Genomic DNA, 12,970 nt, shown 5'->3' on the forward strand with positions numbered 1-12,970 from the left:
GATTGGAGCAGGGGGCAGGGATTCAAGTTTTTGGATCATTGGGACCTCTTTTGGCGCAGGCATGACCTGTACAAAAAGGACGGGTTACACTTGAATCCTAGGGGGACCAATATCCTGGCAGGGAGATTAGCGAGGGTTACTGAGGTGACTTTAAACTAGAATGGTTGGGGGGTGGGAATCAAATTAAAGAGGCTAGGCGAGAGGAGGTTAGTTCACAACAGGGGGCTGGGAACCAGTGCAGAGAGACAGAGGGGTGTAAAGTGAGGGTAGAAGCAAAACGTACTAAGGAGAAAAGTAAAAGTGGCAGGCCGACAAATCCAGGGCAAGCATTAAAAAGGGCCACTTTTCAACATAATTGTATAAGGGCTAAGAGAGTTGTAAAAGAGCGCCTGAAGGCTTTGTGTGTCAATGCAAGGAGCATTCGTAACAAGGTGGATGAATTGAAAGTGCAGATTGTTATTAATGATTATGATATAGTTGGGATCACAGAGACATGGCTCCAGGGTGACCAAGGATGGGAGCTCAACATTCAGGGATATTCAATATTCAGGAGGGATAGACATGAAAGAAAAGGAGGTGGGGTGGCGTTGCTGGTTAGAGAGGAGATTAACACAATAGAAAGGAAGGACATAAGCCGGGAAGATGTGGAATCGATATGGGTAGAGCTGCGTAACACTAAGGGGCAGAAGACGCTGGTGGGAGTTGTGTACAGGCCACCTAACAGTAGTGGTGAGGTCAGACATGGTATTAAACAGGAAATTAGAAATGTGTGCAATAAAGGAACAGCAGTTATAATGGGTGACTTCAATCTACATGTAGATTGGGTGAACCAAATTGGTAAAGGTGCTGAGGAAGAGGATTTCTTGGAATGTATGCGGGATGGTTTTTTGAACCAACATGTCGAGGAACCAACTAGAGAGCAGGCTATTCTGGATTGGGTTTTGAGCAATGAGGAAGGGTTAATTAGCAATCTTGTCATGAGAGGCCCCTTCGGTAAGAGTGACCATAATATGGTGGAATTCTTCATTAAGATGGAGAGTGACATAGTTAATTCAGAAACAAAGGTTCTGAACTTAAAGAGGGGTAACTTTGAAGGTATGAGACGTGAATTAGCTAAGATAGACTGGCAAATGACACTTAAAGGATTGACGGTGGATATGCAATGGCAAGCATTTAAAGGTTGCATGGATGAACCACAAGAATTGTTCATCCCAGTTTGGCAAAAGAATAAATCAAAGAAGGTAGTGCACCCATGGCTGACAAGAGAAATTAGGGATAGTATCAATTCCAAAGAAGAAGCATACAAATTAGCCGGAAAAAGTGGCTCACCTGAGGACTGGGAGAAATTCAGAGTTCAGCAGAGGAGGACAAAGGGCTTAATTAGGAAGGGGAAAAAAGATTATGAGAGAAAACTGGCAGGGAACATAAAAACTGACTGTAAAAGCTTTTATAGATCTGTAAAAAGGAAAAGACTGGTAAAGACAAATGTAGGTCCCCTACAGACAGAAACAGGTGAATTGATTATGGGGAGCAAGGACATGGCAGACCAATTGGATAATTACTTTGGTTCTGTCTTCACTAAGGAGGACATAAATAATCTTCCAGAAATAGTAGGGGACAGAGGGTCCAGTGAGATGGAGGAACTGAGCGAAATACATGTTAGTAGGGAAGTGGTGTTAGGTAAATTGAAGGGATTGAAGGCAGATAAATCCCCAGGGCCAGATGGTCTGCATCCCAGAGTGCTTAGGGAAGTAGCCCAAGAAATAGTGGATGCATTAGTGATAATTTTTCAAAACTCGTTAGATTCTGGACTAGTTCCTGAGGATTGGAGGGTGGCTAATGTAACCCCACTTTTTAAAAAAGGAGGGAGAGAGAAACCGGGGAATTATAGACCGGTTAGCCTAACGTCGGTGGTGGGGAAACCGCTGGAGTCAGTTATCAAAGATGTGATAAAGACGGAAATACTTATGTGCATTCTCCTGCAGGGGTTTGAGATCCAGTTGTCAAAGGGAAGGCAGGTAAGAACTGCCACCATCTGACAAGTGGACTGCCTTAGTCAGGTTACAGCTATATGTGTATATATATATATATATATATATATATATATATATACACTAACCCCAGACATTACTATTGGAAGATGTTATTTGAACTGGTACGCCCACCAAGTCTGTTGGTGCAAAACTTAATTACTTAGATAAGAGAGTTCGCTAAATCAAGGTTTTAATTACAGATGGATGCACTGTCCCAGCCTTATCAGTTATTCCCTTTGCAAGGCCCTGACTAAATTACAGACAGATGATCATTCCTGTGATTATTCCCATCACTTCGCTATCCAGCCCGATTAAAATTAGTTCCCAAAGATTCAACTCCTCCTATTTTTCTGGACTCCAAAGCGGCATTGGACTATGTTAACTGTAGTTTGGTTGCAGCCGAGGTTTGAATGGTTTTAGGTCTGGTGAATTATTGTTATTTCAGAAAGAAAAGAAGCTTTCAAGATTTCTGACTTACTTCAGATGTCCTTTGATCGATGGACCATTTAAAGAAGATGTGAACTTTTTGATGTGACTGATGAATGACATTTCCGAAATCTGTTTGGTTTACTGAGCGAATTAACACAGCGAACAGATTATTAACCAGTTTGATTATTTGTGCCTATCCTCTTTTTTCCATTAACTAAGTTACAGTGTTCATAGTTCATAAGGACTTTTTCTTATATATACATAGTTGGGAGTGCTTAGAAGATAGATAGTTAGTTTTCTCTTCTAAAAACAGATTTTCATTGGGTGTGTAAGTTAAATGGAAAATGGTGCTGATTTTTCTTCCTTAGAGATTACAAAGACATTCTTCTTTTTGTTTAACTTTATGGTTTTGGCATTTTTGGAGATTGTTTCTGCATTCCCCAGCTTATTTTTAAGGATTAAGTATAAACATTTTTTTCCCTCTGCAGGGCTTTCCTATTTTAGGGCTGTGTGTTTTTTTCTGTAACTGGGGGGAGGAATTAAGGAAAGCTTTTAAAATCACCATTAAAATGGGCAGCTCGCAAAGTGTGTCTCTTTTTTTACTTCTATGGGGACGCATTTTGGCTCTTTTTGTCCAAATTTCGGGCTTTTCAGTGTGATGGGAGGACTGGGGTTAGTATTGAGTTATAAGATTAATTGTAGGATTAATTTTAGTTTTCTTTATTGTATTTTTTTCCCATTACGGAGTTCCGGAGCGTGCGTGTTTTGTATATGGTTATACTTATCACCGCCAGTTTTGATTAGCCTGCGCTGGTATGCGTGTAATTATGTGTTAAATAATTTCTTTATTTCGTGGTAGCTAAACAGATAATCATTATAAGTTGGAACGTATGTGTTTGGAATCATCCTATTAAGTGAAAGAAGACTTTTAAAATCATTAATCAATTCCAACCCAATATAATTTTTGTTCAACAAACACATATCAAAACGGGCGATCAAAATAGGTTTTTTTAAAATGTGGAAGGGCCTTCAATTTCACGCTACTTGGCAAAATAAAACAAAGGGAGTATCTAATTTTATTAAATCTAATATTTTGTTTATCTAAGAAGACATTGTGTCAGATATTAATGGTAGATTTTTAATTGTTAAAGGAACAATTTGTAATAGAAAAATTGTCCTGGTTAATCTGTGTGGACATAATGTAGATGATCCTCCTTGTTTTTAAAAATGTATTTACTTTATTGCCGGATTTAAATGAATATAGGTTGTTAATGTTTGGTGATTTCAACTGTTGTTTAAGTCCTTTGATTGACAAGAGTTCAACCAATCAGTGGCTTCCGAGTTGTTCTGCATCACTTATTAACTCCTTTTTAATTGATTATTGCCTGGTTGAGGTTTGGAGACATTGCATCCAAATGATAGAGATTATTCTTTTTTTTCACATGTTCATATAAAAAAAAATTGAGATTCGATTATTTTATAACTGATCTCCGATTTCTGTCCAAAGTCCAGAAATGTGAATATGATGCTATCATTTTCTCGGATAATGCGCCTTTAAACTTAGCTTTTGAATTGAATTATGTCGTTATAGCATATTTGCTTTGGCGTTTTCCAGAAAATTGATTACAAAGTTTGGACTTCGTCAAATTTATTGAGACTCAGGTAATTTTTTTTTTCTTTTTAATAATATGGGAGATGTGTCAAAATTGATTATATGGGATATATTTAAAGCATACAGTGTTTTGCGCGGTCAGATATCTCCTATTTAGCTAAGCTTAAGAAACGGACGAAAACAGAGTTAGATAAGATTTCAAAATAAATTAAAGACTTGCGGAATAATTATGCAATCTCTCCTAACAGTGATTTATTCAAACAAAGGGTTGAACTACCATCACAATATAATTTATGATCAACTTATTCTAATGACAGAAATTTTCTTAAATTGAAAAGTCAATTTTATGTGTTTGGAGATAAAAATAATAGGCTTTCTTTTTAAATCTTTCTATTGGACAGAATGCAACTTGGACAGAAATTTTCAAGTTCTGTCCAAGTTGCATGCCATCTTGGACAATGTCTCCCATCCACTACATAATGTACTGGGTGGGCACAGGAGTACATTCAGCCAGAGACTCATTCCACCGAGATGCAGCACAGAGCGTCATAGGAAGTCATTCCTGCCTGTGGCCATCAAACTTTACAACTCCTCCCTTGGAGGGTCAGACACCCTGAGCCAGTAGGCTGGTCCTGGACTTATTTCCTGGCATAATTTACATATTACTATTTAACTATTTATGGTTTTATTACTATTTATTATTTATGGTGCAACTGTAACGAAAAGCAATTTCCTCCGGGATCAATAAAATATGACTATGACTACCAAGTTCATAAACATAATAACAACAGTGATATGAAGAGATTGGAATTACCTTATTGTTAATAAACATATACAAAGTACTACAAATAGTACATGTGTAATAGACTTCCAAACTCTCGATATAGTTAATCATGAAGAAAAAAATAAATAAAAAGAAAGGGATGTTGCAAAGAAGAACCCCAAAAATCAAAAGAGAGCTAAAAAATAGAACTAATTGCTAAACCCCCCAGAAAAGCAAACAGAACAAAACCAATATATTAGATTAGATCGAATACATTCATTAATGTCGTCAGCTCAGCTCCTCTATTCACATATTCTAAGTTAGTAAAAAGGATTCGGAAAAGGTCAAACTACATCATATGAAAATGTTGAATAAATAGCTTACAAGTCTCTTCAAATTTAACCGAAGGATCAAAAATTACACTTCTGATTTTTTCTAAATTGAAACATGATATAGTTTGGGAAAACCATTGAAATGTAGTCGGGGGGTTGGTCTCTTTCCAATTCAATAAAACGGACCTTCTGGCCATTAATGTAACAAAGGCAACCATCTGACAGGCTGAAGAGGATAAAGGTCTATGTTCCATCATTGGCCAACAAAAAATTGCTGTAATAGGATGGGGTTGTAAATAAAAATGCAAAACTTTTGAAATAATATCAAAAATAGCTTTCCAGAATTTTTCCAAGAGAGGGCAGGACCATAACATACGAGTCAAAGAAGCCACCTCAAAGTGACATCTGTCACAAATAGGATTTATATGGGAGTAAAAACGAGCTAGATTAACTTTAGATATGTGGGCCCTATGCACTGCCTTAAATTGTATCATAATATAGTTAGCCCATATAGAGGAAGATATATAGGTAAGTGAAGTTGAAGTTCCCTTTCCCATTCATTTTTAAATTTATCAGATCTACCTGGCTGTATTTTCATAATTATGTCATAAATAGTTGTTATTAATCCCTTCTGATAAGGATTTAAACCAAAAATGTTGTCGGTGACGTCAGTAGAGTGTGAAATCGGAAAGGTAGGCATCATTGCTAATAATAGTCATAATGAGCTGCTAATAATCAGCTGTTAGCATCTCAGATAAAAGCAGCTACAGCCGAAAGACCCACTTTAAAAATTCAGAAGAGAGATGGTAGTTTATCATGTAATTATGAAGACATTAATACAAATTTTCAAGACTTTTACATTGACGTTTATAAATCTCAGTTTTCAGTTGATCCTTCTAAAATGAATGCCTATTTACAAAAGATCAATTTTTCTCAAATTTCTGTTGATGATCAACAAACTCTTGATGCTCCTATCACTGAAAATGAAATTCAGAAAGCTTTTTTTTCCAATGCAATCTGGTAAAGCTCCTGGACTGGATGGTTATTCTGTAGGATATTATATAAAAGAATGAAAAATTGCTTTCTCCATATTTGTTGGAAATGCTTAAAGATTCTCTTTTGATAGGAGAGTTACCTCCCACATTTTATGAAGCTTCTATTTCTTTAATTCTTAAGAAAGATAAAGACCCAACACACTGTGCTTCATATAGACCTATTTCATTATTAAATAAGGATGCTACAGTTATTTCAAAAATAATGGCTGATAGGCTGGAGAATATACCAGCTAAAATGATCTCTTAGGACCAAACAGGTTTTGTAAAGGGCCGTTATTCCTTCTCTAACACTCGGAGACTGTTAAATGTTATATATTCATCCTTTTCTAAGACTCCCCAAATGCATTGTCTCTCTCGATGCTGAAAAGGCATTTGACAGAGTTGAATGGAAAACTTATTTAACGTTTTGGAGAAATACAGCTTTGGTATTAATTTTAATAAGTAGATTAGAATGATATCTGAAAGCTTTATTGCTACACTTATTACCAATAATTGCAGATCTCCTTTTTCTCGGCTTTCGCAGGGTACGAGGCAAGGATGTCCACTAAGTCCCCTGTTATTTAATTTGGTGCTGGAACCCTTGGCTATTGCACTTTGTGAAGCTAAAGATATCCATGGGATTTTCATAAATAGGACTATTCATAAGATCTCCCTTTATGCTGACAATCTCTTAGTTTATATGTCGAATCCTGAAGAATACATTCCTAGTTTATTGAAACTATTAAACGAATTTGGAAAGTTTTCGAGATATAAATTAAACCTTCATAAAAGTGAATTAGTTCCTCTAAATGATTCTGCTTCTATATATGATGACATTCCTTTTAAAGTTTGTAGATGGAATCCACTTACACTGTTAGCCGGCCGAATTCATGCAGTTAAAATGATGATTTTACGAAAATATTTATATGTATTTCAAAATATCCCTTTGTTTAACTAAGAAGCTTTTTGATCAGGTTAACCCTATTATCTCATCTTTTGTTTGGAATTGTCATAAGGTGGTGGCTGGGAACGGACCCAAGTGGAAGACACAGACACTGAAGTACTAGGGACAGGACTAGGATACAGGGTGAGGGCTAGGACATTGACACAAAAACCAGGAACCCAGAACAGGACTGGACAAGAGAGCTAGGAGCCCGGGCTTGGACTCCGAGCCAGAGACTGGAGAAGGATCCAGAATCTGGGTCTTGCCTCTGGCTCGGACCCCACAAGTAGGCAAGGACGTGACTTGGCTGGCAGGCAGGACGAGGCTGGAGTCTTCAGGCTTGAGGTGAGGCAAGGCTGGAGGCTGGAGACTTGAGGCGAGGCTGGAGGCTGGAGACTTGAGGCGAGGCTGGAGGCTGGAGACTTGAGGCGAGGCTGGAGGCTGGGGACTTGAGGCGAGGCTGGAGGCTGGAGACGAGGCGAGGCTGGAGGCTGGAGTCTTGAGGCGAGGCTGGAGGCTGGAGACGAGGCGAGGCTGGAGACGAGGCGAGGCTGGAGGCTGGAGACGAGGTGAGGCTGGAGTCTTGAGGCGAGGCTGGAGGCTGGAGACGAGGCGAGGCTGGAGACGAGGCGAGGCTGGAGGCTGGAGACTTGAGGCGAGGCTGGAGGCTGGAGACTTGAGGCGAGGCTGGAGGCTGGGGACTTGAGGCGAGGCTGGAGGCTGGAGACGAGGCGAGGCTGGAGGCTGGAGTCTTGAGGCGAGGCTGGAGGCTGGAGACAAGGCGAGGCTGGAGACGAGGCGAGGCTGGAGGCTGGAGACTTGAGGTGAGGCTGGAGACTTGAGGCGAGGCTGGAGGCTGGAGACTTGAGGCGAGGCTGGAGGCTGGAGACGAGGCGAGGCTGGAGGCTGGGGACTTGAGGCGAGGCTGGAGGCTGGAGACGAGGCGAGGCTGGAGGCTGGAGTCTTGAGGCGAGGCTGGAGGCTGGAGACGAGGCGAGGCTGGAGACGAGGCGAGGCTGGAGGCTGGAGACTTGAGGTGAGGCTGGAGTCTTGAGGCGAGGCTGGAGACTTGAGGCAAGGCTGGAGACTTGAGGCGAGGCTGGAGGCTGGAGATAAGACGAGGCTGGAGGCTGGAGACTTGAGGCGAGGCTGGAGGCTGGAGACGAGGTGAGGCTGGAGGCTGGAGTCTTGAGGCGAGGCTGGAGGCTGGAGACTTGAGGCGAGGCTGGAGGCTGGAGACGAGGCGAGGCTGGAGTCTTGAGGTGAGGCTGGAGTCTTGAGGCGAGGCTGGAGGCTGGAGACTTGAGGCGAGGCTGGAGGCTGGAGATGAGACGAGGCTGGAGGCTGGAGACGAGGCTGGAGACTTGAGGCGAGGCTGGAGACGAGGCGAGGCTGGAGGCTGGAGACGAGGCGAGGCTGGAGGCTGGAGTCTTGAGGCGAGGCTGGAGGCTGGAGAATTGAGGCGAGGCTGGAGGCTGGAGACGAGGCAAGGCTGGAGTCTTGAGGCGAGGCTGTAGGCTGGAGACTTAAGGCGAGGCTGGAGGCTGGAGACGAGGCGAGGCTGGAGACTTGAGGCGAGGCTGGAGGCTGGAGACTTGAGGTGAGGCTGGAGTCTTGAGGCGAGGCTGGAGGCTGGAGACTTGAGGCGAGGCTGGAGACTTGAGGCGAGGCTGGAGGCTGGAGACGAGGCTGGAGACTTGAGGCGAGGCTGGAGGCTGGAGACGAGGCGAGGCTGGAGGCTGGAGATGAGACGAGGCTGGAGGCTGGAGACGAGGCTGGAGACTTGAGGCGAGGCTGGAGACGAGGCGAGGCTGGAGGCTGGAGTCTTGAGGCGAGGCTGGAGGTTGGAGACTTGAGGCGAGGCTGGAGGCTGGAGACGAGGCGAGGCTGGAGGCTGGAGTCTTGAGGCGAGGCTGGAGACTGGAGACTTAAGGCGAGGCTGGAGACTTGAGGCGAGGCTGGAGGCAGGCTTGGCTGGAGACTTGAGGCTTGGGGTCTTGAAGCTTGGCTTGTGGCGTGGCTCGAGGCTTGGGGTCTTGAAGCTCCTCCTGAGCAGGGCGCGGATCACCACCCGCCAGAGAAAAGGGACAGGAAGGGACAGAACTAACCGTAGGGTAACGGCAATACGGCCTGGCTTGCCCAACAGAGGCAAGGGATAGGAAGGGACAGAACCAACCGTAGGGTAATGGCAATACGGCCTGGCTTACCCGACGGAGGCTAGGGACAGGAAGGGACAGAGCCAACCGCAGGGTAATGGCAAGACGGCCTGACTTACCCAGTAGAGGCAAGGGACAGGGAGGAAGCTAGGTGCAGGGTGGCTCCAAGACTACAGGCAAGGCGATGCGAGAGTTACTGGAAAGACAAGGCAGGGCTTCAGGCGTGGAAACAGAAGGCAGGGGAAAGGGTACAAGGAGTAAGGACAAGAATATCTAGCAGCCATACCCTGGTCTCTGGAGGTATTAATGTAGCCAGCCCCAATGAGAAATAGCTGCCTCAATTAGTGCTCAACAGGAACAGAAACAGGGTAGACAGGAAAACCTGGAGCAAGGGTTGATGGACCGGACCATTAACCGGAATGCAAATTTCACGGTCCGGACCATGACAGGAAAAATAAAAGACTAAGAATTGATATATATCATTTACAAAAATTAAAAGAGGATGGAGGTCTTGCTCTGCCTAATTTAAGAATGTATTATTGGGCTGTTAATATACATTATATGTGTTTTTCGTTAAATTGGACTTATAAAAATGAACGATCACCTTGGGTTGATTTGGAATTGAAAGCTGTGAAACAGTTTCATTTAACCTCATTATTAGGACCTTCTATACCTGTACAACTGGCCAAAATTGCTGAATTAAATTTATATCCTGTGATTAAGCAGTCATTATGAATTTGGTTCCAGTTTCGTAATTTTTTTTGATCTCAAAAAATTTAAACTTTTTAGTTTATTGAAATTATTTATTTAAACCTTCATTAAGAGATCCTACCTTTCTTCTTTGGAGGAATAAAGGAGTTTATTGCTTCATTCATCTGTTCCAAGATGGCCGATTGATGTCTTTTGAGAGTTTAGCAACTAAATACTCTCGCTTGTATTCACATTTCCTGCAATATCTTTAGGTCTGTCTCTTTTACAAGAATATTTAAGTAATTTTCCATATATACAGGATTCTGTCCTGTTATATTTTATTTCAAAAATGAGCCCTTTTGTGAAAGGTTTTATTGGGAAAATTTATAATTTATTGTTACAACAGCATAATTACCCTTCACTTTAGATTAAGCAAGATTGGAAGACAGAGCTTAACATGACCTTGATAACAGAGGATTGATTGTGGATTTTGAAGTTGGTTAACTCTTCTTTGATTTGTACCAGTCACTCTTTAATTCAATTTAAAATTGTACATCATTACTATTTGACAAAGGAGAGACTGTCAAAAATGTTTCCGAATGTTGATAGTCAGTGTGATAGATGTAAAACTGAGACAGCTATATTGACACACATGTTTTGGTCGTGTTCTGTATTGAAACATTTTTGGAAATCTATTTTCTCGACAATTTCTAAAGTTTTAAAAATTAATTTATAACCTCATAAATTGACAGTTTTGTTTGGTATAATCCCTCAATGTATTCATGGTATTTCTCTATCAGACCAACATGTAATTGCATTTGTGACGTGATTGGCCAGAAGGGCTATTTTGTTGAAATGGAAAGATGCTTCTGCTCCTACTTTGATACAATGGTTCTCTCAGGTGATGCTATGTCTTAGTTTGGAGAAAATCAGAAGTCGAACTTTTGACCCTCGATCTTTAATAATAATTTTGTTGATCTTTAATAATAATTAATAAAAAAGATTTTAAAAATGAAAATCAGTTATTCCCTTTGCAAGGCCCTGACTTAATTACAGGCAGATGTTCATTCCTGTCCTTATCAACGAGTAGTCCTCTCTGTACTCAAACAAGGGTACAATATATAATGTTATGAACTAATGAGGGTATAATGTATAATGTTATCAGCTCTCAGTGTGTCTCTCTGCAAGCTGCAGAGAACTGGTAATGAGCCTGTCTTAGCTAACCGCTGAAGACAGAGTTTACTTCAGTTCAAACATTCCTATTCAGTCCCAATTATTCTTTCAGTCAGAGGTTACATAGGTTCAAAATGACTTTTTTATATATCCTCAATTTCTCAGGAGGATTCAGGGGAAATATTTATGTACAATATAGAAACTGGTGTTATCTGTGTGTATTGTGGCAATGCAGAAGTTGCTGGATAATTTACAAGTGGGAAGAAGTGGAGTGATATTTGGAAATCTGACTTATAGAAGCGCAATTTAGCAAGCAAACTACATATGGAAAATGTGCAAAAGCTCTGGGGAGAAAATCCTTCATTACCCGTTACAGGCCTGCTACATAGGTTGTGTGAGCGCGCAGATGAACTCGATCGATCCCAGAGAAGATCAAAGTTCTTATCGACAGCTGTTAAAATTAATACCTCTCTATATAAAATTCACTGTGCACATGTTATCGCTGGGTATAAAAATGCACAGTACAAGATTTATGTGCACACTGGTCATTACAAATTAGAGGGGACATTGGTGGGAAGGTGGGGAGACCTCCAGTGTCCCTGATGCCCTCACCTACAAGATGTGCATCCAGCTGCAGCTTGTAACCCTGCACTTTAAGGAGTTGGAACTTGAAATGGATGAATTCCGGATCATCCAGGAGTTGGAGGGGGTGATAGATATGACATGAAGAGAGGTGAGTTACACCTAAGGTGCAGGTCACTGGAAACTGGGTGAGAGTCAGGAAGGGGAAAGAGTTTAAATAGCCATCACAGAGCACTCTTGTTGCTATCCCGCACAACAGCAGGTGGACCACTTAGGAAACCGTTGGGGGGATTACCTGGCAGAGGAAAGTCAAAGGGATGAGAGGGGATTTGTTCGTTAGGGGAACAGAACAAAAGGGGAATAATATGCTAGTGGTAAGGATTGCTAGTGCTAGTGTGGGGGGAAGGGTGATGTGGTTAAAATAAGTTGAAGTGGGAATGGCAGAACAGATAGTGGAGAGGGTGAATTGAATTGACTTTATTACATACATCCTTCACATGCACAAGGAGTAGAAATCTTTATGTTACATCTCCGTCTAAATGTGCATTATGTAATTTATACTACAAACCCCATTTCCAGAAAAGTTGGAATATTTTCCAAAATACAATAGAATCAAAAATCTGTGATATGTTAATTCATGTGAGCCTTTATTTAACTGACAAAAGTATAAAGAAAAGATTTTCAATAGTTTTACTGACCAACTTAATTGTATTTTGTAAACATACACAAATTTAGAATTTGATGGCTGCAACACACTCAACAAAAGTTGGGACAGAGGCATGTTTACCATTGTGTTACATCACCTTTCCTTTTAATAACACTTTTTAATCATTTTAGAAATGAGGATACTAATTGTAGTAGATTTGCAATTGGAAATTTTGTCCATTCTTGCTTGATATAAGACTTCAGCTGCTCAACAGTCCGTGGTCTCCGTTGTCTGATTATCCTCTTCATCATGTGCCATACATTTTCAATAGGAGATAGATCTGGACTGGCAGCAGGCCAGTCAAGCACACGCACTCTGTGTCTACAAAGCCACGCTGTTGTAGCCCATGCAGAATGTGGTCTGGCATTGTCCTGCTGAAATAAGCATGGATGTCCCGGGAAGAGACGTCGCCTTGATGGCAACATATGTCTCTCTAAAATCCTAATATACGCCTCAGAGTCAATGGTACCTTCACATACATGCAACTCACCCATGCCGTGGGCACTGATGCACCCCC

General features: G+C 41.5%; 2 protein-coding genes across 7 annotated transcripts in view; one reads left to right on the plus strand and one right to left on the minus strand.

The window, feature by feature from the left end:
* Positions 1–12,970, minus strand: part of LOC140207898 (uncharacterized) — a 188,254-nt gene that overhangs the window by 138,452 nt on the left and 36,832 nt on the right. The gene's annotated exons all lie outside the window — the stretch shown is intronic.
* Positions 1–12,970, plus strand: part of LOC140206729 (uncharacterized) — a 46,528-nt gene that overhangs the window by 5,668 nt on the left and 27,890 nt on the right. For 3 of the 6 annotated variants that reach the window (XM_072274923.1, XM_072274918.1, XM_072274917.1), the window contains exon 2: positions 4,054–4,124. The exons of 1 other annotated variant lie outside the window; for it this stretch is intronic. The gene's annotated coding sequence lies outside the window, so the exon portion shown is untranslated. Of the gene's footprint in view, positions 1–4,053; positions 4,125–6,747; positions 8,183–8,205; positions 9,080–12,970 lie in introns of those variants that run through there. 2 more of the 6 variants (XM_072274919.1, XM_072274921.1) reach the window with 2 other exon arrangements.

This window comes from Mobula birostris, chromosome 13, assembly GCF_030028105.1.
Source record: "Mobula birostris isolate sMobBir1 chromosome 13, sMobBir1.hap1, whole genome shotgun sequence".
Taxonomy (NCBI): Eukaryota; Metazoa; Chordata; class Chondrichthyes; order Myliobatiformes; family Myliobatidae; genus Mobula; species Mobula birostris.